This window comes from Neophocaena asiaeorientalis, unplaced genomic scaffold (assembly GCF_003031525.2).
Source record: "Neophocaena asiaeorientalis asiaeorientalis breed wild unplaced genomic scaffold, Neophocaena_asiaeorientalis_V1.1 scaffold144, whole genome shotgun sequence".
NCBI classification, from domain to species: Eukaryota; Metazoa; Chordata; class Mammalia; order Artiodactyla; family Phocoenidae; genus Neophocaena; species Neophocaena asiaeorientalis.
The window spans coordinates 1,543,714-1,570,373 of NW_020175532.1; positions in this window are offsets into that span (position 1 = coordinate 1,543,714).

Here is a 26,660-nt window from a genome sequence, read left to right on the forward strand (position 1 = left end):
GCCAGCGGCCATGGCTCACGGGCCCAGCCGCTCCGCGGCATGTGTGATCTTCCCGGACCAGGACGCGAACCCGTGTCCCTTGCATCGGCTGGCGGACTCTCAAACATTGCGCCACCAGGGAAGCCCTGATTCCCCCATTATTGCTATGACCTTATCTCTTAGTTTTTTCCCCCCTCCCTTCAGCCCACTCTAGTTGCCCTGGCCTCCTTGCTATTTCTTGACCTTTCCAGTCATTTTCCCCACCTTGGGGCCTTAGTACTTGTTCTTCTCTCTCTTTGGAATACTCCTCCCATACTTATTTTCATGTCTCAGTCCTCAGCTTGCTTAGTTCTTTGCTCAAGCATACCTTTTCACCGAGGCTAATTAGCAGTATCCCATGTGCTGGTTTAAATGAGCTTCTGTTCATTTCAGCATTTACCCTATTTAAATTTTAACTGCCTATCATGGCTACCCCAATACATCTCTTTTGGGTAATTCAGTTTCTATAGGCAAAATGCTGTGAGTGTCTCAGATTTTGACCCCCTTCTCTGCAAAAACAGTATCTGAGTTCATGGGGAAGAAGGCTATATGACCTTGTAGAAGTAGCAGAGGTTGACCCCCTAACCTGGTGCTGCTCATGCGATATGTTATTGACTGTGTGCACTGAGGAGCTGTAACTTTGTCTAGTACACGGGACAGTGTTGTGAAAAGTAACAGAATATGCCACCTCAAGATATACCTCTTTGGCATAGGGGTTATTTTGAGCTGATTATTTTGAGAAACAGCAGACACTGAAGAAGAACAGAATAGAAGTTACCCTTTTGTAGGGGATATTTACATTTATAAAGGGAATCTCCATTTGTACAGGTGTCTCCCTTTTTGTACCAGGAAGAGAAGGGTGGCTGTAAATCACAAGAGAATCTTATCAATGGAAAAGGCACCAACTTAAATCTGCATAGCAAACGTTATTCTTGTTTACCATACTTCTCCTGGTAAATGACGTCCCAACATCTTTCTTTCTTTTATCTGTCTTTACCTGAAGATAAAAATATTTAAGCTGATGGTTTGAGCCACCTCAGGGAGTTACTCATTTTTCCCTGGAAATCTCCACCTGTACATAATGTATAAATGTTCATAAACTTCTATTTGCTTTTCTCTTGTTAATCTGTCTTTTATTATAGGGGCTTCAGCCAAAAACTCAGAAGGGTAGAGGAAAATTATTTTTCCTCCCCTATAGTTACCATCCACCAATGACATCTGAGGATAGTCAGCTCTTGACCTGTATTGGTCAGGGCCTAATGACCCCACCATGCTTCTATAACCTTTTCTATTCTCTTGTGGCCTCCACAAAGCCCTTTGAGGCTCTTCCATGTCATCTGCCTGGCACAAGAGCACAAGGCTTAGCCTGTCTGCCTCATAGACTCTGCCACAGAATCACCTCACCACTTTCCCCCACAGGCTCATCAGTTGGGCCCAAAACAGGTCCCCTGACTCTTGACTTAAAGTCCACACCACCTAGAAGCCATGTTTGACACAGGTATTTAAAACTGGACTATCTCTCCATTTTACCTCTGTACTTTTCTCTCTTTACTATACTGAGACATGTAGGGTTGCCATATGCAGCAGTAATGCCCGTAAGTCCCAAACAGGGAGCAGGGCAAGAGGCTCTCTTTCCAAGGAAAACTGGAAAGGGAAAATCAGAGCATACATATGACTATGACTATGTCATAGGACGTATGACTATGTCCTTTCTTCTATATCCATTTTTGTCCCAGAACCATTGCACTAGAAAAGGTAGTTTGTCTCCTTCCTTTTGCCTTTTGCTGAATGCAGGGTTGTTCCCCTGATATTGTACTGCTTATTGAGATGGCATCTGTCTCTCCCCTTTCCCTGAGATTATAACGGTAGCCAGGGAGCGTGGAGTAAATCAGGTTTATCAAATAACAACTAATCATCCGGTATTTCAAATACACCCAAGATACACACTGTGCATTTTTAAACTCAAGTTTCATTAATTCCCACCATCCAAATTAAAAGAAAACTTAGTTCATGATTTGGGATTCTGAGGTAAACTTCAAGTTTAGGAGAGACGGAACCAGTTTTTCACTGAGAGATATAGCAAAAGGGTTGGAAGAGAGCATGTGAAGTGTTGTTCTTAGAGCGAGTAATTGGAGGAGCTCTTAGTACAGAAAGTGAGGCACTGACAGGGCTAGTGCAAGCATTTTTCTACCTGTAGAATCACACAGGGCCCAGCACTCAGAAGAAGCTTGGTTTAATACTCTGTGGTAGCTGCCTGGATGTTCTTAATAATTTTTTTAACAAGATGTCCTGCATTTTCATTTTTCACTGACTCTCTGGGTACTGGACATATATTCTTACAGTTTAGAGCACTCGAACATAGAAACTAGTGTTTGCTTCTTGTCTGATGGCTGGGGACTCACTAGCATACACCACTGAGTAGGGCATGAAGGAGCAGTAGAAGCAAAATTTTCCACCCCCAAGGTCTCTTTGGGATGTGTCATTTTGAAAGTCAAGGCCCAAAAGACGACTCAGGAAGAAACTTTGACCTTCCCCTTAACTGCCTAAAAGAATTTAGTTAGAGGACCTGTTCCAGGAAGGGAGCTATCACTGTAGATAACTGTAGTATGAACTAAGTGGGATAGACAGGGAAGAAATTAGCAAAGTCTGTTTGTTAAAATTTCTCTGTGTTCCTTTGTCTCTGCATGTCCCAGTATATATTTGTTTACCAAACATTTGCTTTTCCACCTTTATATGAATTGCCTTCCACCCCTTTAAAGTCCCAAACTACCACCCCCAACATCCTCTTTTGTCTTTAGCCGAAGATAGTATTTAAGGTGAGGGTTGCAGCCATTTTGGTGAGTTATTCATTTTTCCGGGTCTCTCCTATGTATACATATTATTAAACTTTTGTTTGATTTTCTCCTGTTAATCTGTCTCATGTCAATTTAATTCTTAGATCAGCCAGAAGAACCTAGAATGGTAAGGGAAAATTTCTTCCTCCTCAATAGGAGGTACTGTTCCCAAAAAAGAATGGGGGGAAATGCCTCCTCCAGTTACCTCTTGGCTCTCAGAATTTATAGAAGAGGAGGTCAATAAAGAGGACAAAGTCGTGGCTGACTTACTGGAGGTTTTCTCATGTCATAAGATGTACACACAGTGATGAGAATAGTGCATGGCTCACCTTTGAGAGGTGATAGTCATTAAATGGATCTAGGCCAAGACCGAGATGCCCCTTTACCACCAATGTTATTAATGCAAGTAGAATTTTTCCTCCTTTGCTGCCCTTGCTTCTGGAGGAATGAGCACAGGTAAGTCTGCTTAAGGGTTTTAGGCTGAGACAGAGACGAGGGGAAACTCAGAAAGGAGGAACATGGATTGTAATCATTGACTAAAAAAGTGATTATAATTCAAATTGACTGAATACTTATTCAGAAAAAAACAAGATATTCAGAACTAAATTGTATGACAGAAACCATCAGTTTAGATGAATGTTTACTTGGGAATTGACCAAATAAGTAAAATATCTCATCTCAGCAATTTGGGTGTTCAGGGGTCATAACAGTATTGTACAGTTTCGAGAATAAAGTCACTTCATGTTACACGTGTCTGTGTAGAGAATTGTCAGTTCCACCAGTTACAAACAGACACATGACTAGTAAGTAGTACGTAAAAGTAAGTAGTACATATATATACAGCAAACACTGTATATATACATATATTTCCTATTGATACTTTGAAACACATTGGCAGATCCACATTCTCCATGAATACTTGAGAGTTTACGTTAATGACAATAAAGTTGATCAATACCTGATTTCTCTGTTGGCAGGTACTGCTCGCCAGGGATAGGGACCCCACAGAGAATGAGAGTAATCTCATTGGGGTTTTTCAGTCAAGTATTGTTTATTTAGTATCATACTGACCCCTGACATCCTAAATACACGAAATAATCTCCAGATTGATGGATGGCAGCACTTTAGGTCTGCTGGAAAAGCAGAAGACAATTCATCCTTCTTGTCACAATAAGGCAAATAGCCCCCGAGACAAACTGAAGACCACTATAGCTGTAAACAAGAATGGCATTGATTAGAGGGAAAGCTAATGCTGAAAGAGAATCCTAGAGATACTGAGATGGAGTCAAAGAGCTATCAGTCAAACATAGAAAACTACAGATGAGAACCTGTGGGACTAGAGATAATAAGAACAGCAGGAGGAGAGAGAGGAAAACATATAAAGAGAAGAAAAAAAAACAATAAAAAGAAGATACATAAAAGGGAATGAAAAGCCAATAGAAGATGCCAGAATTTTTGACAGTGAGGGGTAGGATCTGAAAGAACTTCTGAAGGAAGCGACTGAACTTCCCTGTGGGGCACCATCCTTGACAGTGAGATATTAACCTAGAGGGATATCTGTACAACACCAAGGCCAACAGAAATAAAAGACACAGAATAACTAAAATGCATGCACTAGATTGCATGTGTATACTCAGAAACACTCTATTTTAGCTATTTCAAAGAGAAGGTAGTTGGAAAAGCTGCATGTTTTAGAAAATGTAATCAAAAGAATTTTTTTGTTTGTTTTGGTTGTTATTGTTATTTCTTTTTCTTTTTCTTTTGGCATGGCAGTCAGGCCCCATTAAGTAAGGCTGCATTTAAGAACCATTTTAAAATTAGAATTTTAAAATTCTATTTCTCTATTTATTTTCTTCTATCTGTCCTCTTCTCTCTTTTATTTTAGAAGCTTTTGGCATTGAAAGTATTTCTACCTTTGATTATTCATCCCTCAGTAGCACTCACAGACTAAGCTGCAGGTCTTAGTTTGGGGGAAACAGTAACTTCTTTCAGAGAACGGATATGCAGTTTAATTGAGCTTCATGTTTTCCCCTGCATTTTGATTGCATCTATCCGTTCCCATTCATTAAAAATCACATGCCCATGATAAAATCTGGGTCTGTTGCCTTGTCTAGCTAAGAATCAGGAGTTCATTATTTACTTCATATTGTGTAAATTCTAATCAGATACCAGGGAATCTTGGTCCTGTACCACATTGTCTCCTCAGGCAGAATGCCCTACAATTTTGAACACAACAGAACAACTCCACAACAGAGCTGATTCCCTTGGATTCTTCCTCAGCCGATGCAGATAACATTTTGAATGAGATAGGGCTCCATTTATTTTTATCAGTTTGCTTATTTATTTACTTTCGTGGTGGAGCCAGATAAGAGACTGACTGAGTTCACACCCAGTGGTGAGCATATTGGGTGACCCGTTAATGCTGGTGACTGAGCTCTAGCTCGGGCCCACAGGCAGTTCTGTTCAGATTTATGGCAAGACCTGGTGATGGATAATATACATTTTTATTCATACGAAAGCAAATGAATGCATCCCATGTAAAAACTAAATTGCAGATAGGCTCATTTAAGACTAATGAGAAACATTCATTTACTCTGGGTGGGAATAATGCCTGAGAAGGGCCTGATAAGTCTCTGATCCTTTGACATATAGGTAGCACAATAGAGACGGAGACAAGCATGTTCCTCACCCATATATAACCCCCTGAGGTGATCCCTAATGCATTGTGGGTTTTTAGGCAGGTGGAAGACATTAATCCACTTGGAAGTATCAGTCAAGTCACAACTGTGCTTTAGCTCAGATGGTCTGAATAAAACTTGCTGAGACAAAGTTTGCCAGAAGGAAAAAAGAAAAAAAGTCATACTGTGGAGGTCTTAGGGGATTTCAAAGCATGCTGAATCAGATTATCTTCTGACTTAATATTTTTCTATAGTTCAGTGTAGCTTACAAAGTCACCAGTTCTTACATCAAGGGGGATTCATACATTTGGGAGATGTCTGTGTAGGCCAATTGATTCAGATATTTTGGCCCCCTAAAAGTGATTGTTAAAATTCATGATGTAGTGGCTAGAAGTCCAAGATCAAGGTGTTGGCAGGTTTTGTTTTCCTTGGGGTCCCTCTCTTCAGCTTGCAGATGGCCACTTTCTCTCTATGTCCTCACACGACCTTTTCTCCGTGCTTGTGCATTTCCTGGTGTCTCTCCTTCTTCTTATAGAGACACTAGTCATATTGGATTAGTACCCCACACTAACAGCCTCATTTTAACTTAATTACCCCTTTAAAGACCTTATCTCCAAATATGATTATATACTGAAGTGTTGGGGTCTAGGACTTCAACATACGAATTTGGGAGGGGCATCATTCAGCCTGTAATATTCTGCCCACTGGATCCCCCAAAATTCATGTCCTTCTCACAGGGAAAATACATTTGAAAATAAACTGATGAAGAGATTTTGAATCAGCTAACATATAGAAGTCTGAGATGACTCTTTGCACTCCCAAGGGGATCTGTAGTTTGAATTCTCTGGCTATGCAATAAAATGAGGATACTTTGGTTTGGAAAAAAGAGGAACACAGAAGCCAAGAAGGTGCCTTTTGGGTGCCGCTCTCAGGAATGGTTGCCTCTGTCTTTAGAATAAAATCAGAATTGGAAATCATTTTACTGATCGTTTAGGACAGTCCCTTCACGTTTAGATGGGGAAACAAAAAGGTGTGAAATGGCCAAAGGAACTCAGTTATTTCTGTAGCCATGTTTGGTTTCGAATGTGGATTTCCTGATCCCTGAACTAGGATACCTCTCTATAACCATGGACCCTAGAGGGAAAACTCTTCTCTCTTAGAGTGGCATATGTGGCTGGGGAGACAGCATCCATCTTCAGTGAGACACTGCTGAGAGAATGTGACTTCCTGATGGTGCCAGAATGTATATATTGGAGATACAATATCTAATAGTTGTTCCTTTTTAAATTTACCTTTTTGTTTGTTATCGTTGCTAATAGTGCTTACAAGTGGAGAATACTGGGATATCTCATATGTTTCCCAATTTTCTCAGTAGTAGCTTAGACAGTATTACAAAATGCCTTCCTCTTCCCCCTTTGTGCTAACAGTGCCCATAGTGTGGCATGCCATATATTTCACTATATTATAAACTTTTTATGGGCAAGTGTCTTATTTTTATCCTTTGAGCCCTAGCAAAGAGCTACCCACTCAGGTGCTTAATATATGCATATGTGTATTTACTTAATATATATGTATATTATTTACTTAATATACATGTATGTCTGTGTACATACATGCATGCATATGTACATTTATGTGTGTGGCGGTGTGTGTGTACCTGAGTGTGTGGCCCCTTGTGGCTCTAATGACTAACTGCTCAATAGAGGAATAAAGGGTCCTTTCAAAGCAATAGTCCTGGAGAGGAGACTATTAACTCTTCAAGCGTTGGTGGCAAAACCAAGGCAAAGGGTTGGTTCAGTTGGGGAGGATATGTGTGAACAGATAACCTGTTGGGTGCACTATACTAGGAGAGGGGTCATCCATGGGCATATATAGTATTTGGTCCTTGCTCACCTTGCCCTTGACTTCACTCCCAGTGGCTTCTGGATGTATAGTGACATTGCAGGGTAACACAGGTTCATCCATGAATCTTTCCTTAAACCCTCAGGGAGAATTAATTACTTCTTCCTCTGCACTCCTAAAGCAATTAGTTTCTGACTCTACCACAGCCATTGTAATGTATTATAAATGTCTGTCTCCCATTAAACTTTGAGTTGCCTAAATGCACGGATTCTGTCTTAGCTATCTTTATATCCTTAGTGCTGTTCATGTAAGAGATGAATAAATGAAGGATAAATGCCAGAATTTGACTACACTCCCCAACTATCTGTCTGTCTATCTATCTGTCTGTCTATCTATCCATCTACACTGTTCTAAGTACTTTAGAGATATTAACTTGTTCAGTTCTCCTAACAGCATTCTTCTGCAGAGAAAGAACCTGAAGTTCAAAGACATTAAATAAATAACTTACTCAAGGCCACATACCTGAAAAGACAGAGCAAAGAATTCACACATCAAGTGTGGCTGCAGGGTCCCTCCTCTAACTAAGCTCACTGTGCTGTGCCTGTCCTGGCCTGGACGTTCAACACTGGGGCAATCTTCCTTAAAGATGTTAAGAGATTAGGGCTATACTAATGGGGAGCAGGACGAACCTTTTTTTTTTTTATTTTTTTTTTGCGGTATGCGGGCCTCTCACTGCTGTGGCCTCTTCCGTTGCGGAGCCCAGGCTCCGGACGCGCAGGCTCAGCGGCCATGGCTCACGGGCCCAGCCGCTCCGCGGCATGTGGGATCCCCCCGGACCGGGGCACGAACCCGCGTCCCTTGCATCGGCAGGCGGACTCTCAACCACTGCGCCACCAGGGAAGCCCCAAGTCATTTTGACTAGGAATAATAGGAATGTCTGTAGCAAGAGGCTTCTGTTGGCAGTTGGGAAATCACAGGGCTTCTTTTTGGAAAGCCACAGGGAAGGGATAGACTGATGCAAAAATGGTATTTGGGAACTGAAGCTACAGAGTTTGAAGGATGGAGGCCTCTTCTCCTTCCATCAGTGTTTAGGTATAATAGAGGTGGTTTTCTCTGTTTTATGAAAGTGGTTGTACTTTGACCTGTTCTCCCCTCTGAGGAAATAACTAAGACAAAGGCTCATTAATTTTAAGGGATTATAAATGAATATTATATCTTTATTATTGCTGTTTATTCATAAAATAAGCCTACACTCCACAAATAACTTCAGCAAATATTTTCAGAGGCTGCCTGAAGTTTTGCTCTTGGCTGGTCTTGTGGTTCACCACATATAATAGAAGGTCAAAGATGCTGAGACCTCTGAGGTGTCAACCAATCCATTTTTTACAAACCTCTCATTGAATTATAAGCAGATATCCCAGTCAGGCCACACAACAACCCCAAAATTGTCTGCTTCTCATTACAAACTTAGAAAGGCAGAGAGCAAATTTACAGTTCCTATGTTGAATTGTTAAACCCACAGGAATGTGTGACTTAAAAGCCCATTTGGTGCCTTGGAGAAGCATGGTGAACAGTTACATTTGACATTACTCATGTCCTTCGGGGAAATGCTCTTGTTCTTGCTGAAGTAAAGTTCCTGGAGGGAACACTTTGCATTATGTATTCTTTCCTACTCACTCTGATTACTTTTCTTGACATTCCCTTGGGTTCTTCCAAACTAGACACAGTCTCTAAATTCTTAGCGATGCTCTTCACTTCTAATACATGTGCTGTTCCAGCTTCATTGCCCTAGTCATTCCCTAGTTTAGAGGAATTTAGAGGGGAGTGATACAGGATGCTTGTTGGTAGGCTGTAAGAAAACAGCTAAATGAAAATTAGTAGGTTCAGGTCAAAGCAACTAATTGGTTGCAAGAACTCTAACCTCCCATATAGGTGAGTCTCCATACTCATATTACTTAAACCCAAGACAGCCTCTTAAAATCAAGTGCTTAAGAAAGTGTGCTTCTCTAAACATATTATTCACATGACTCTCAGAGTATCTAAAGCCTGGAGGAAAAATTCTCAATCTCAGACCTGCAGTTTTACTCTTTCAATTTTTTTTTTCTTTCCTCTTGATTTATCTTTGTTTTTCCTTCTCGGTCTTTATCTCCTCGTTTCCCCAAAGGACATGAGTAATGTCAAATGTCTCACTTCTTTGCTTTCTTTCTCCCTCTCTATCTCTCTGTTTCTTTCTCTATTTTTTCTGCATCTGCAGGTCTTTCCAGTGCTGTCCAATAGGAGTTTCCATGGTGCTGGAAATGTTCTCTGTGTGCACTGTCCAGTGCAGTAGCCACCAGCTCCGCGTGGCTGCTGAGAACTTGAAATCTGGCTATTGTGGCTGAGGAAGGGAACTTCAATTAAAATAAATTTAAATTTGAATAGCCACATGTGGCTAATAGGTATCAAATTAGCCAGTGCAGCTTTAGACCAATTATTTATCTCTGACATTATTCACATGTTGGTGAATGAGAGTTGATACCCTCTTTAGCTACTCTCTTCTTTTCTTTTTTTCAAAATCACTTATCACCAGGGAAAGTTGGTCCAGCTTATGAAGTTTGTTTGCATCTCTGCCAAACCCTTCCCCTCAACTTTAGAGGGCTTTCAGGGCAAGAGAGCACTTAGTACCTTTTCTGAAGACAGAATGTTTGTCTCTGGTTGCCTGGAGACCAGATATTCTCCAGCTAGGGATGCAGGGCACCCTGGTGTGATTGGAGGTTCAGGTAAAGCTCATTTGCAAGGCATGGGAGCAGGTGTATTTGAAAATTTCATGAGAGAGGGTAGAGGTCAGCAACCTTTTTGGCCATCTTCAGAAATCAGCAATGTTGGTACAAGGGTCTTGAGCCAGGGAGGCATGAAGAGAAGGCAAAGGAGTGAAAAAAAAGATGTGGGGAAGGAGAAGGAAGATAAAAAAGGAAAGGACAGAGTCAGAATATTCATGTTCAGAGTGAGACTGTTACTCACAGTGATCTTAGTTGCAGTTCTGCCTCTGGCTATCTACACCTAGAAAGCCAGGCCCTCTTACCAGAAAACCTGTACTTGAATCAGCCACAGATGCTGTGTCTCAAAATTTGGCATGAGCCTGTGGGCGATTGTGCTTGGAGGGGGGGCAGTCTGTTAATTCTGTTTATACTTTTCCAGTCTATCTGAATTCAACTCCAAGTGAGTTTAATAACACCCTAGATAGACTGGCTACTATCTTCTGCCCTTCTTTTTCTTATTTTCCCCTTGATTTCTGGTTACCTTTTTGTTTCCTTTTCTTTTTTTTTAAGCTTGACAAATGTGTTCTCAGTTCCTAGTGAACCTTTTGTTTTGGTCAGCATCTATCCTAATGAGTAGAAGGAGAATATGAAATGACATTTTAAGACCAGGACACTAATAAAAGCAAAGACATTTCTTGTAAGTCTAAAATTCTGCTAAACCACAGACTTTTTTTTTTTTTTTTTTTAGTCTAAAATGTTTCTAAACCACAGATTTTTTTTTTTTTTTTTTTTCCTGAGCAGTTTGCTTGCAGTCCTGGAACCATGTTCCTCATATCTGGGAAATCTATTTCACATTGACTTCTTGTATTTGCTACATTTTATATTGACTGGCTTTGCTGTATTTTAAATGTATTTGTGTCTAGACTTGTGGGACTTCAGCTACAGCCATCTTCTACGTTATTAAGAGGGTTGTTTTGAGCGGCCCCTGTGAATAAACCTAATTTTCCCCTCTGATTAGTGTTTAATTTGAAATTGTTTGTGCAATGATGAAATCTTTCTTGAGTTTCACTTCCAGATTCCGGTTTCCATTCCCAGAGGTTGCTTTTGATTACATAAATGCTTTCAGGGTGATTATGTGGGCAAAATTGTATATTAGGTGGTTTTGGTGCTTTCTGTAAGAAATTGTGTTGCTTAGAAAGAAAAGCTGTCGAGTTGGATTTTGAGGTTTTAGGTACTTTACAATTACATGATCATTCCTTCTATTCACCGCAGAAATATACCCTGTATCTGCAGGCCCAGAATTTTGTCATCCAGCCTTTGATTGGCGATTCACTTTTTTTGAGACTCCACATTCCATAGCAGGAAGATTATTCTATATATACACATCAGGCTTTTCAGTATATAGTTTCCTGGATCTCTCTTTTTAACTCCTACGTTTGATGTTTATAATAAATGTCTTGAAGGGAATAAAGTCACGCTATTCCCCAGATCTGACCTAGACATCATACCACATGACTTCCTATGGGCCAGTGCTTGCCCGTATTAGTTTTTGTACATGTACTCTGACCCCTGACTGTATAACTTGGTTTTTGCCTCACAGGTTCACAGCTGGAGAGGAATTTTGCCTCAGGATGAATCATACCTTGAGTTTCAACCTTACCTGATTTAGATGATATTAAATGAGATTTTAGACTTAGAGTTGATGCTGGAATGGGTTAAGATTGAGGGGGTATTGGGTGTGATGAATATATTTGCATGTGATAAGAATATTGAGGGCCAAAGGCAAAGTATTATGGGTTGAATTATGTCTACCTCAAATTCATATGTTGACGTCCTACTCTCCAGCACTTCAAAATACTACGTTATTTGGAGGTAGAGTCTTTACAGAGGTAATCAAGCTAAAATGAGGTTATTAGGGTTGGCTGTAGTCCAATAGGACATGTGGACCATGTGGACTTGAAGACAGTCATCTAGTTGCCAAGGAGAGAGTGTTGGAGCAGACCCTTCACTCACAGCCCTCAGAAGGACCTACCAACATTTTGACTTTGCACTTCTAGCCTCCAGAATGGTGAGGCAATATGCTTCTATTGTCTAAGCCACACAGTTTGTTATGGCAACCTATAGCAAACTAACATGGGAGGCCAGGCCCCAACCTGGTCAGACTGCAACATAGAACAGACAAATGGCATATAAGACTCAGTCACCACTCCAGACATTTTCTAGATATGCATGTTTCCTGTGTCCCTTTTTTCCCTTGTCTTAAGTTTTTCTAATTTCTCTCATTCTCTATAAATCCCAGAGAATTACCAACAGCCAGTCCAAAGGTTATATCCATAAATTTTCAGTAATGTCAGATGTGATCATCACATTTAAGAGATATTAAAAGCTATTTTTACTATTACTAAAAATATCAATTAATATTTATTGACCACCTGCCATGTTCCAGGTAATATATTGAGATATCAACCTCTTCAGTCATTACAACATTATATAAGGTAGTAGGTATTATTATTTCCTTCATTTTAGAAAGGAGAAGACTGAAGCAGGAGGTTCAACAACTTGACCAAGCCCGTGCAACTACAATGAACCCTTGAACAACCTGGGTTTGAACTGCAAGGGTCCACTTATATGGGTATTTTTTTTCAATAGTAAATACTACACCTGATCTGCAGTTGGTTCTGCAGATGTGGAATCTGACAGAGAAGAACCATGGATTTGGAGCGCCAGATAAATTATATGCGGATTTTCCACTACTTGGGGTTCAGTGCCCCTACCCCGCTGTGTTGTTCAAGGGTCAGCTGTAGTTAGCGGCAGAGCTAAGAACCGTGAGCATTTGTATGGTCTTAAGTCTCCACTCAGAGGATCCAATTCTAAGACTGAGAAAAAAGAATCAAGGTAAGAGTTAAGTAGAGAGGCTATGGAGAGGCAGTCACTTTTACATACTCAGAAGGCATCCCTTAAGAAACAATTTACTTCACTTTAAATATTTCCAATTTTTCCCACTGAAGACTTTTCCAACAGAAAAACCCTAGCACGGGTCATCATTGCAGCAATTCACATTTCAAGCCACAAACAGACCAAAAGCAGCTCAAAGGAGTATTCTTCCATAATCAATTAAATTCATTGCACTTGATTATTCAGTTCCTGCCAAGAAACCATTTAAAAAACCTGTTCACCACAATTTGTTTTACAATTTCCAGGATCCCTAAAATGACCTCCTGAGGACCTGGAATTTTTAAAGACTTTTCCAGTGTTGCCTGAGGACAATATGGCAGAAAAGCAAACAAACAAAAGCCCACTTAGATTTTAATGATATCTGTGTGAAATATATGCTCTTCATTCATCAAGATTTAGTGTACACATTATAGCTGTTATCGTGGGACACGGTTTTTGCTGTAAATAAATAAAAGTCTTTGAAGGCCACAGAACTGGACTACTACTGTGGCCCCACCATGCTGTTGCTGTGTGTACCTTAGCAAGTTACCTACTGTCTCTGAATGTCAGTGACCTAATCTTTAAATGCAGAAGGCACTGCTTATCTCACAGGTACGTGTGAGAATTAAATAGAATGGTGAGCATAGAGCATCTGGCACATTATTGAGATCATTAATTTTTACTTCCATTCCACCTTTTCTTTGCTCTCATTCCATCAAGTGCCCAGCATGGTTCTTTGCCCTTTTCTCAGCTTGCTGAGGGTTGACAAGCAGAACCATGGTGACAGCTACACAAGTTGTCTAAGGCTTGATTCAGAACCACTTTGAAATCAGTTTCTATTTTGTGCTTTTTTTGGGTGGAAGAGGTAAAGAATACACAGGTAATATGATTTCTGGCCTCCAGCTGCACACAGGTGTTCAGGAGATTTCAGGAGAGACAAAATGTTTTCCATATTTTTCCTGGAGCCAAGGTAATTATCACCATAGTCTCTACTTTGTGTGTGTGTGTGTGTGTGTATGTTTTAAGTTTACTCTCTGTAGCTATTTCCTTTCTAGGGCCTTGGATTTATTTTTGAGTCTCTGATCTGACCTTCCTCCTTGGATGGGCCCTTTTTCAGTCAGTTAAAATTCTGTAGGCAATCAACAATTGGCAGATGCCAGAGGGCAAAATCCTGCTTCAGTGTTTTCACATCTCTCTGGATTCTCCCTTTAAGATTTCTGATATCTAAGGATTTCTTTTAATTTCTTGGTATCAAATCAATGAATTAAAATTATTAAAAAAATATTTTCTTCCACATTTTTTAGCTACTTTCTACCATCTTTTATATTTTGGGGAATAGAATTCCAGCCCTACAGATTATTTCTAACTCTTTCTAAATATAATGCCAAGGAAATCCCCTGTCCACTCAGTCTGACGTAACAAAATACCATAGACTGAATGGCTCAAACAACAGAGATTTGTTTCCTCACAGTCCTAGAGGCTGGAAGTCTGAGATCAAGATAGCAACATGGTTGGTTTTGGGTGAGGCCTATCCCCTTGAGATGTAGATGGTGCCTTCTCACTGTGTGCCCACGTGATCTCTTCTTTGTGGGAGCATGAGTTGGAGGGGGTGGCAGCTGGGGAGAGAGAGAGGGAGAGAGGGCTTCCTTATAAGGGTACTAACCCCATCATGACCTCATCTAACCCTAATTGCCCCCAGTGGCCCCATCTTCAAATGCCATTAGGGCTTCAGCATATGAATATTGAGGGGACACAAACATTCAGTCCATAATATCCCCTTTCTGAGCCTAAACTAATAGCTTCATGCTATAGGATTTAATATCACACAGACCTGCCTGATCCTGAATTTCATCATCTATACTATGAGTATAATCTAACTTTAAGCATATTTTTAAAAGACCAAATATAATACCAGATATAAAACAGAGATCACACTACCTAGCATACTAGGAACTTAACAGATAGACCTTCCTTTCCCCCTTGCTTCCACAACCTCTGCCCCCAGAGTGCTGTGTGTAACCAATGTCCAACACCAAGTTCTGTTCAGAGATGCAGGAGGTGGTGCAGTCGTGATCCCGACTGCATCATGCCATCAAGAGTTTTCATCATTTGTATCACTAAAAAGGAATAGAGGTGGGTACAATAGCACAAAATAAAGACAATTATAAATTTTTACTGAGGAAACAAGCAAAAACAAAAAAAAGAGATGACACCTGGATACTTTCTCTTTTAAACTCACACTGGAGCAAAAAGTTGTAAGTTGTAAGGCATCCAGATGGTGAACTTGAGAAAACAGAAATTAATCACCTATTTGTACTAGAGTTTGAGGATTTAAAGATCTTTGGGGAAGATGTTCAAAAGCTTCACTCCAATTAACCTTACCCTATTAAGTGTGCCCATCCACAGATCAGAAGCCAAAGAATGGATTTCAAGGGTGAGAGAGAAAGTTCAGGGAACATGCCGGACCTCTGCAGTCATTTCCCCAGAATGGAGGAACCTCCAGAGAGAAAAACGAAGCAGCTCTGACAGACAGGATGGATCAACGTGCATCTAGGATACAGTATAATTCTTCTCAGAAAGTGTTGAAATGGGGACAACCTTCTGATTTAATTTTAAAGGCTATTTTGAACTGTGTGACCCCGTTCTGAATTTGATCTGATAACTGAAATGGATTTCATGTGTCAGTGATGTAGTCTAGGCAGAATCCTAACCTAGACCATTTAGAACCCATTTCTTCCCCTGACACTTTTTTCCCTTGTGTAAAAAGGGGGGAAAAAAAGAAAATGGTATTTCTTCTTGTGGATAGTCATCAACTAAAAAGTGTGGTGATTCTGGTGGAACCTCTGAGAATTAAGAGATTTTAATAGTCCTAAAATATTGCCAAGAAGTATTATTTTAAAATGTCTTAGTGACCTTTCTGGCTAAATTGAGGAGACAAGCACATTTTTTCTTATTCAGGAGAAGTGGAAAACATGCATTAACACACCAAGAAAATGAGGAAGAAGGAAGAACAGAGGGGAGAGAAAACGGGAGTATAAACCACAAAGACCATGTCTGTACTCAAAATTTCATTTTGTGAGCTCTCTGTGGAAAACCCCTGGAGATTTCATCCCACCTCATAGGGCCCTTGCCCAAGTGCTGATCCTTTTTTTTTTTTTTTACTGTTAAATTTTAAAACTAAGCAGTATCTTTTGCCAAAATTAATAACTATTGGGAAAGAAAATGAAAGGATTTGACCCCTCTCAATATTCCATTTTAGTAGTACCTCCCCAACTGAGATTGTGAATACTAAAATCTATAGAATCTGTAATTAGTCACAAACAAAATCCCTCCTAGTAGGTGGTATGTGCCTCTTTCCAAGTTTCTGTCTTCTAGGAAGGATGTCATCACTCCTACTGTCTTTAAAATTTCCAGTTGGTTTGGCCAGATAGTAATACACACACACACACACACACACACACACACACACACACACACAGTATTAGGTAGAGTTAGGCAAAAAATCATCTTGATTTATTTAGGTCCTCTGGTAATAATTGTGTGTGTTTATTGGGTATAAGGCAGCTATTTTATTTACATTTATTGCAAATAATTACTTTAAAAAGCAATTGTGTTTTCATGGAACTAAGTGGATTTAACAGCATGGCAGAAAAGAATAGCAGTATAACAGATCTGCTTAAGAGAGCAAAAGAAATTCCCAGGTGCTCAGTAGGTTGGTACTGAAATATAAGGAAAGGGAATAGCTCAACATGGCAGTGAGGGATATGGATACATACCTCATTCAAACTGCAACTGATTTTCCATGTAAACAACTGCTTTAGCTTACTTGATATGGGGATGGAAATGCTGCTAATGCTGAACAAGTCTCCACACCCATGAAAGTTTTAAGGAAAAACCAATATCAATAAAGTTCTCTGAAAATAGAAATTATCTTGCCCATGTACAAGCTGATTGGTAAAAAGACGTGTGGAGAGCATGTACCTTCTTCTGAAATTACTTTAAAATTTGTTCCTCCTTGTCATAATCCTGCAGAGGAGATTGAAAGAGAGAAAATGGAAAGAGAATGACACCATTGAAAGGAAAACTGATCTCCCACAAATGAAACAATTATTCTTGGGCTATTTTTAGAATTCACTAAGATTTCTTAACATAAGAATATATTATTCCCTCAAGTTTGCTTTTATTTACAAACGCCTCTGACAAACAGTTATTCAAGTCCATATTTCTGATGTTTTTTTCTCCTACGTTAGCTGGAGGCTTAATAGTTGGCCCATGTACTCGACAGTGGGGCTTGAAAACATTCTAAGAGGAGAAAGGAGTCTTACCATTGGTTTATATGGTATATGATTGAGTATGCTATGCCTTTTATTAAAAAAATGAAGAACATTTGTAACTTTGTATCAGAGTGTTCTCTGAAGTATCAAATCGCTGAAAGTTGATGAGAATAGGGAGGAAGAGCACAAAAATAACTGCTGAGAAACAAAATGTTTTTCTTTCTGGTCTTTCAAACTGAGTGTTGCTTTAAGAGCTATCTCATACATGAAAATATTCTGCTTTATGTTCAGAAGTTATTCATGAAAGGAGGCTTCAAGGTTTGGGTATTTTCTGCCAGAGGGATGTGTAGACTTTTTACTAAAACTGTTCAAGTTTCGTATAGAATATTGATAAGGAAACGCATACAACTATAAGCCCCTTCAGCAGTTTTGTATGCTTTTCTACTTGAACTTAAATATGTTGCAGAAAGTGAGGCAAAGCCAGGACCATTTTGGAAGATGTTCCTTAAGTTGCAAAGAAGAGACAATACCCAGCATAGCAGATTTTTCTTCTCAGCTCTAAACAAAGAAATCCAGCCAAATTCTCATCCCATGTCTACCATGAAGCTATAATTATGGCCCTGCGGCCAATGCATGTGCCTCTGGATATCTTACTATATAGCACAAAATGTTAAACATCTGGGATAGTGCAAAACACACTGGATTGGGAGGTAGAAAATGCATATCCTACTAGTGATTCTTCTAATACTAGCTATGAGATTTGGGGGAAATCACTTAATTTTCTGTGTCTCATTTTACTTTGAAAATGGAGAGGTTATTGTAGAAGATCTTCAGAGTCACTTCTAGCTCTACCATAGTGGATTCTGTGAATCAGAAGAAAAAAGAAAAACAGAAGGACATTTACATTTGTCTCTTAGTCTATCATGATACATATAATCCTAAACGGGGAATACGAAATTCAGGCTTCTTTTCTCTCATATTTATTTTCCTAAATATTTTTTATATTCACATTAGGATCTTTTTTTTTTAACTCTTACATTTATATAATCATACAGAATTAGGTCAAACAAGCTGATGCTGCGTATTCTATCATGCAGGTCAGCTTCCTTCATGGAAGATAACAACTATCCAAGTTTTAAGTTATTCATTTACCCTCTGAAAGAAATTAATTAACAAACTACACAGATAGTTAGGGGGAGAACCTTTTAGGCAGAGGGAACTACAAGTACAAAGACACAGAGATGGGTGTGTGCTCGGTATATTTGAGGAAAGGTAAGGTGGTAAGTTTGGGAAGGAATGTTTGTGGAAATAAAGTTGTGGGGAGGGCAAGGACTGGGTCATATATATATTTGTAGCTCGTGGCAAAGGTTTTGGTTTTAACCCTAAGCCATTAGAGTGTCAGACTATATACTTACATTTTAAAGGAATACCTCTGGCTGCTGTGTCAAGAATAGATGTTAGGGAGTAACAATGCAAGTTCACAGATCTATGAAGAGACTATTGTTGTAATTAGAAAAATGATCATTGCTTGACTTAGAACTGTAGTGATGGAGGTAGCAAGAAATAATCAGATTCAAGATACATGTTGAAGGTCAATCCTTCTAAGAGAGAAGAGAAAAACAAATTTTAAGCTGCTCTAAACTGGGAAATGTCTCAAACTGGGCAGAAACCTGTTGAATGAGGCATGGAGACTCAGTCATCTTTGGACACTTGGCCAAGTGCTCTTTCCTGATGAACATCTAAAACATTCCCTTTTAATGTTCTTCAGTCCATCTTTCTCTCCTACAGCTCATAGTATTCTTACTATGTCAATTGGTAAGAAAATTGGAAAACAGAAATGTTGTTTGAAGTAGCAAAGACGTATTTAGACCAGTATACTCCAGAATAATCATTTCTATAGTGGAAGTATAGAGTATTCTGGTAAATGGCCGGAGAAGAGGAAGTACTGCAACCTTTTTTTTTTTTTTTTTTTGCGGTACGGGGGCCTCTCACTGCTGTGGCCTCTCCCGTTGTGGAGCATAGGCTCCGCAACGGCGCAGGTTCAGCGGCCATGGCTCATGGGCCTAGCCGCTCCGTGGCACGTAGGATCTTCCTGGACTGGGGCACGAACCTGTGTCCCCTGCATCGGCAGGCGGACTCTCAACCACTGCGCCACCAGGAAAGCCCCTGAATCCTTTTTGAGATTCAGAGTGAATCTTATTCTATTCTTATTTGTTCTTATTCTGTTATTCCTTTATTGGCTCCAAGAAGTATTGTACTATTGGTAAAGAAGCAAGTCATTTGTTAAACCTAATTTTATGCTAACATATATAATCAAAAGTCCCTATTTCATATGGTTCCCTTTATCATCCTAAAGAAGTAGAGCTACATAGGACAGATACTGAAAATCTTGGGCTTAGAAAATGTTATTGTGTAATAATCTGTATTACAAATATTTTTGGTGTTTTTGGACATCAACATATGGCTCATAGTGAGAAAATTTGCATATTGGTGACAGGATAAAGTGAAAAAACCTTATAATATTGACACTGACTCAAGGTTTATAACAATCATGAAATGCAAAGTATACTGTAACAAAGTAAATGCAGTGTAATATGTTTTGCAAAAAATACTGCATTACTTTTGAAGCAATGCATATTTTGAAGTACATTAAAATAAAAAATTTATTATGCAAATATAGATGCTCCTTAAAATTAATGTAGCTCAATTACATCATTAGATGTCAGAAAGGCATTTGAAAGGGTAGGGTGGAAATAATTCTTTCAAGTGTCACATAAATTCTCTTCACAGCTAATCTCTGAAAAGAGGGAAAAAATTCTCTCTACTCAGGCATAGAATAGAAGCATTAACAATGGAAAGGTCAGTGCATAATGATGCAAGAGAGAAAAGGCCTAAACTGCCATATTGATGAAATGAAATGGGGGAAGTTATATAGAAATACTAATCAATCAATCCTTAATTTAAGACCTTTCAGTAACTTGCTGAAATCTTCTTCACTATTTAATATCAAAGAAATGCTAACCAATAAATTTCTTCCATGGGGAGAAAAAAACCCAACAACTGTGTGTTTAGATTCAACACTTCTCTTTCCCTTTAACTTCTCTATATTGCAGATGTCACTTGACAAGCTAGTTATCCTAGAAGATATTAGATAGCCATCTCATTTTCAGTAGAACTTGTCTCTCTAAGCTTAGAAAATCAAGGGTTGATTATGCAAATTCCACAAAGGGAAATTATGTATTCATTAAAATTCATGTTTGGGGGGCTTCCCTGGTGGCACAGTGGTTGAGAGTCCCCCTGCCGATGCGGGGGACGCGGGTTCGTGCCCCGGTCTGGGAGGATCCCACATGCTGCGGAGCGGCTGGGCCCGTGAGCCACGGCCGCTGGGCCTGCGCGTCCAGAGCCTGTGCTCCGCCACAGGAGAGGCCACAGCAGTGAGAGGCCCGCGTACCACAAAAAAAAAAAAAAAAATTCATGTTTGGAAAGATATAGGAAAACGGTCACAATAAAATGGTAAGTAAATTTGCAGGATATAGAACTTTGTGCATAATATGATCCACACACTGTGAAAAATAAGTACACCTGCATACATGCAAAGACCAGAAGAAATTATATTAAGAGAAAAATTGTAGTTATCTCTGACTGATGAAATGCATTTAGAAAATGCATTTTTGTCGGCTTTACTGATTTTACAAGTGTGGTGGTATTTAAGACTTGCAGTGATATAGCAGGCATTAGCAATAAGAGTTTTTCTCTTCTTGACCTCATTCTTACCAACTAATTTCCCTGTTAACTATTTCACTTGCTCTATTAACTTATATATGTATCGTAAAGGCCAGTAGGAGTTGGAAGGAAAAGAAAAATGAAGAAGCAGAAAAGGTTAAGTTATCATTGTATACAATCAAACCCTTAGAAAGATATTTGGATGGACAGTGTATTTGACTGCCTATGAAACTTATTCTAAATATTTACATAAAGATTTCATGAGACATATGGAGTACATTTAGGTAAAGATAAGAGGAATAAAGTCACATTAATTCACTAGTTCACTCACTAATTTTTAAAATTTATTCGGCAAACATTCATGAGCATCAAATAAATGCCATGCACTGGAGAGTGACTGATGAATAAGATATGGTACCTGCTTTCAAGGAATTCATGTTTGAGCTTTGGATATAGACAAATAAATATGAAGAATATATCATTAATATAGATATGCACCAGACAAATTGGTAAAAAAATGTATAAAGTCATCTCAGCTGCTTGAGGGTATCCTGAGTTTGAGCTGGGTTCTGAAGACCCATTAGGAGTTCACAAAATTGATGATGGGAGGAAGGAGTTTTCTGGTAGAAGATAGTGCATGTGAAAAGTCTCAAGAATTGTAAAAGAACATGGAACTGTTAAGTGGTTTAAAATTTGGCTGGAATGTAGGTGCAGTTGGTAGAGTCTACAGAGATGAAATTGTGCAAGGAGATGGAAACTAGATGAAGGTTTTCACGTCATGTTGAGTTATTGAAGTTTATCTTATAGGCAGTGGGGTGTCACTGAACAAATGTGAGTAGCATACAGAGGATTTGCACTTCAGAAGGATCATCATGGTGGCAGTGTGAAAGCCAGACTGAAGAGGACAGAGATGAGTAGGGAAGAGCAGAATATCACAGTATTTTAGTAAACAGATAATGAAGGTCCAATCTATGACAGTTAGGGGAGAATGGAAAGAGAAGATGCATCAGAGACGTAAGAGGCAGTGAGTAAGAACAAAAAATGAGATTAGTTCAAAATCTATATCCACCACCTGCCTGATAAATGGCAGTACATGCTGTGATGTGCCACCCAGATGCCCTCTGCAGGATCCTATTTTCTCAACTGGCAGAAATGTTAGTTGTTGGAAGTTCATAATTGAGTAATTTCCCGGGGATTGACTTCAGCAAGAGGGAGCTGCCTTGCCCAAGGTTATGCTTCTCTTTTCCAGGAGCAGCCTGCATTCAGTGACTGTTATATATGGAGTACCAACACCCATCCTCCAGGGCTCAATTCAGGAGAATTATAAAGAGCAGTCCTAGCTCCAGACCTCCATTATGAATAGTTTACATCTTAACTTGTAAATATGTCTCAGTTCAATGAACCCCTCTGCCCAGGCATGCTTCCCTCACTCCCTCACAGCATTGTCCCACATATCATTTAGTAAATGTCCTGCGTATGCATCTCCATCTCAGAATCTGTTTCCTGGAGAACTTGACCAAAGGCAATTCATGACAAGAGTGGTCCCAGGAATAGATTAAAAAGGGATTTGGAGAGTGGATCAGCCACAGTTTGGCAATGGGCTACACATTATTGGTGGTAGGTGGAACTGTTTATAGCCCTTGACATGAGTCACAGTCAGCTCAGACTGCTATAACATAGAACCATAGACTAGTGGCTAGAAATTGTTTGTGTACAGTTCTGTAAGCTGGAAGTCTGAGCTCAGGAGGCCAGCATGGTCAAGTTCTGATGAGGACTGTCTTCTGGGTTGCAAACGGCCAACTTCTCATTGTATCCTCAAATGGCAGAGATCAGAGAGAGAAGGCAAGTTCTCTTGTAACTCTTAAAAAACATCAGTCCCATTTATAAGGGCCCCACCCTTGTGACCTCATCTAATCCTAATTACCCTCAAAGGATCCACCTCCTAATACTAGCACATTGGAGGGTAAGGTTTGAACATACGAATTTTGGGGAAATACAGACATTCAGTCCATAACAGCATACCAGAGTGTTGGAACTGTTAAAACTTACACCAGTGGTGAATTGGAATGGGATACTGGTGTTGGGAATCCTTTGACAGGTGCAGTATCTCAAGCATTTGAGAGGTTTTAGGGTAGTAGTAATTGTAAGAATACTAGGAACCAATGAATGTTGCTTAATACTATCAAAGCATGTAAGAAAGACAATGAAAGGGTAAGGATGATTAATCACCAATTCAAGGCAAAATGTGAAAGTCAAAGAGCTGCTTTGGAAGTGTATAAATTCTTATCTCCTGCAGCCTGAGGGGTGAAAAAGCTGAGGATTAAGCTCAGGATTCAGTTTTAGCAGTAGAATTCCAAAGAGTGTTGATTTGCCATCTCAGCAGATCTGCTCTGTCCAGGTCAGGGCCCTGGTTAGGAGTGGAATCCTAAGATGTAAGGTAGGATGTTATGATTAATGCACTCAAAAACCTTAAAACCCCTTAGCCTCTGAACTTGCAAAAGTGACCCACTCCTCCCTTGCTTGGAGATGATGGAAAGTGTGACTTGCAAGGTAGCACACACTATCTCAGGATATATTCCACCTACCTTCTTGGTTTCAGAGAAGGGTAAAGTCACAATGTAAGCTATCTGAGGAATTGCTGGGCCTGCCATAGGAGGGAAAATCTACAGAACCTAGCTAACATACCAGCAGAAGCCAGGAGAGTATGTGTGGAAGTAATAGCAACAGTTTGAATGCCACCCAAATATCTATCAACAGATAAATGGATAAGTAAATTGTGGTATATCCAGTCAATGGATTACTGCACAGCATTAAAAAAGAGTAAACTATCAATATGTGTTACAAAATAGATGACTCAAAACAATTATGCTGAATGAAAAAAGGGTACATACTGTGTAATTCCATAAATCATAGAAAATCATAACAAATCATAGTTGTTAGAAAATGCAAACTAATTTCTAGTGATAGAAAGCTGATCTGTGATTTATTGGAGATGGGGGATGAGAGGATGTTCTGGAAGGGTGAGAGGGATTTCCAAGGGGACATGAGATTTTTGTGGGTGATAAATATGTCTGTTATCTTGATTGTGCTGATGGTTTTATGAGTATACACATATGTCTAATTTGTCAACTTGTACACTTTAAACATGTTCAGTTTATCATATGTCAGTTTTATCTCGATAAAGCAATTGAAACAAACAAAACAAACCAAATCCCTTAAAATTTTACAGGTTTCAGGTCCAGACCAGTCCTCCCTGCACTAGTTGCTATGCCCTGGTCATAGTAGATACTATACAGATTAAAAAACAAAAACAAAGGGGCAGCTCAAATTATCCACTTTACCCAGAAGCCCTCCCTGACCTAGAAGAGGCTCTCTGGCTCCCTCCTCTGACCCCTCTCTGTCATTCCTCTCATTTCTGGGAATTGGAACTCTGGCCCCCTGCCAGTCTCCCTCGCAAGTCTGGGAACTCCGGGAAAGCAAGAACCACCTTAGATTCATCTTGGTATCCGCCGGACCCCACATAGAATCAAGACCTCAGGACTCCTTTTCAACCACTGTTTTTGTGTCTCCACTGAGATATAACTCTGACCTTTCTGATAGCACAGGTGAAAAATCCAGCTAGTGTTCTTTCTCTCTGTTCTAACTAGAACACAGGAGGAGACCCATTAATGAGGCCGGTGTGCCCTGTGACGTACCTGGGACTCCTCTTGATGGGAAGGGGCATCGTGGAACCCATTTCTGCTTTCTCAGAAAAGTAGAGAAGTTAGCTTCAACTCCACAAACTGAGCAATGCTGGTCTATCTTTGTGGCCTTCTTGTTTAGTTTTAACCTGTCTAATCTCATCATCCGCATTGTCCTATTTGCTCACGTAACCCCAGCCACAAAACCACCTACTTATCAAACTAGATAAATATTCCCGCTCCTCAAAGTCTTTAAATTTTTTCTTTCTTTTGCCTGATGGAACTACACACACACACACACACACACACACACACACACACACACACTCTCGTATGTTACATTAAGTTCTTGAATTACTGGCCAGGGTGTATCGCATTCAGGAGCTCCTTTCTTCACACTATCAAGGATTACTTCCTTAGTCAAGACAATTTTTGAAGAAAGAAAAGACTCATTAGCTGTGCTGACACACCCAATGCTCTGTTTTGCAAAGACTGTCTTATCTCCTGTTCCTTTTAGGGGCTTATATCATATAGGTCTCTGGGATTCATTTCACTTGATTCTCTGTGTGTGTCTGTGTGTGTGTGTGTGTGGTATTGTGACCATACATGAAGATGGTTGCAGACTGGGGGCATGGAGATGGAGAAGGAAAAAATGGAATCTGAAACTAGCTCCCAAGTCTTTTACATGTTTGCCAAAATATGTCCCAATTTGTCAACATTTAACTCATATTCCTAATGAATTGGTCTTAGATTTTAAATATTATATGACCACACTCTGTTCCATATCCCTATTTTCTAAGAGTGTGGCTTTGGAATTATCCTGGGTTTAATTTATTACGATGCCATTTACTAGAAAATACCTCGAGAGTATCATACAAACCAATGATGTACTCTGTAAAATAGGATCTCACTTGTGTGTATTAAGATCTGATGTGTAAAGCAGAGAGTGTAGTGGCCAGAACATGGAGATGGTTGTTGCTGTATAATTCCTTATATGTTGCTGTAATATACAATTTCCAAGAATATCAGCCATTTTTCAAACTTAAAATGCTATCTACTTTAAAGTTATACACATTATACATTCATACACACATATGTACAGCACATTTATATATAGTTAAAATATATTTAAAATATATTTATCATAGTATTAGAGACAGACTGTTTGGATTGAATCCTGGTTGTGTTGCTTAAGTTACTTAAACTTTCTGTCCCTCAGTTTTTTTATCTGTAAAATAAAGCCAATTACAGTACCTCCAATAAAGCTTATATGAGAATTAAACAATGTTGGGCACTTGGTAAAATTATATGTGTTGGTTGTTATAATTATTACCAATTTATCAAGTGGTGATGCAGTGAATTAAAAAAATCAAATAAAAATAGAATTTAAAAAATAGCAAAGATTAAAGATATCAGCAAATACGTGTACTTCCTTTACTTTAACCTGATTTCTATAACAGACGATCCTCTCTTAATCACAACAGGGGACAGATTTCACAGCCCAGGAGCATAATTACAGAAAACACCAACTCCTGTGGTCACAAAGTTATACTTGGGGCATACTGAGTAACTGCCAATTGAGACCTCAGTGGGTGACTGGGGCATATGGTGATAAAGGATCAGTCAAGAGTACACTGTAATGCTCAACAAATGCCAGCAGCTTTGTGAAATTAAAAATAGAGGTCACTGTGCTGCTCCATCAATAAGAAGCAACAAAATCTAATATATATGTTTTCCTTTGCTGTGCAAAAGCTTTGAAGTTTCATTAGGTCCCATTTGTTTATTTTTGTTTTTATTTCCATTTCTCTAGGAGGTGGGTTGAAAAGAATCTTGCTGTGATTTATGTCGTACACTGTTCTATTTCCTCTAAAAGTTTTATAGTGTCTGGCCTTACATTTAGCTCTTTAATCCATTTTGAGTTTATTTTTGTGTATGGTGT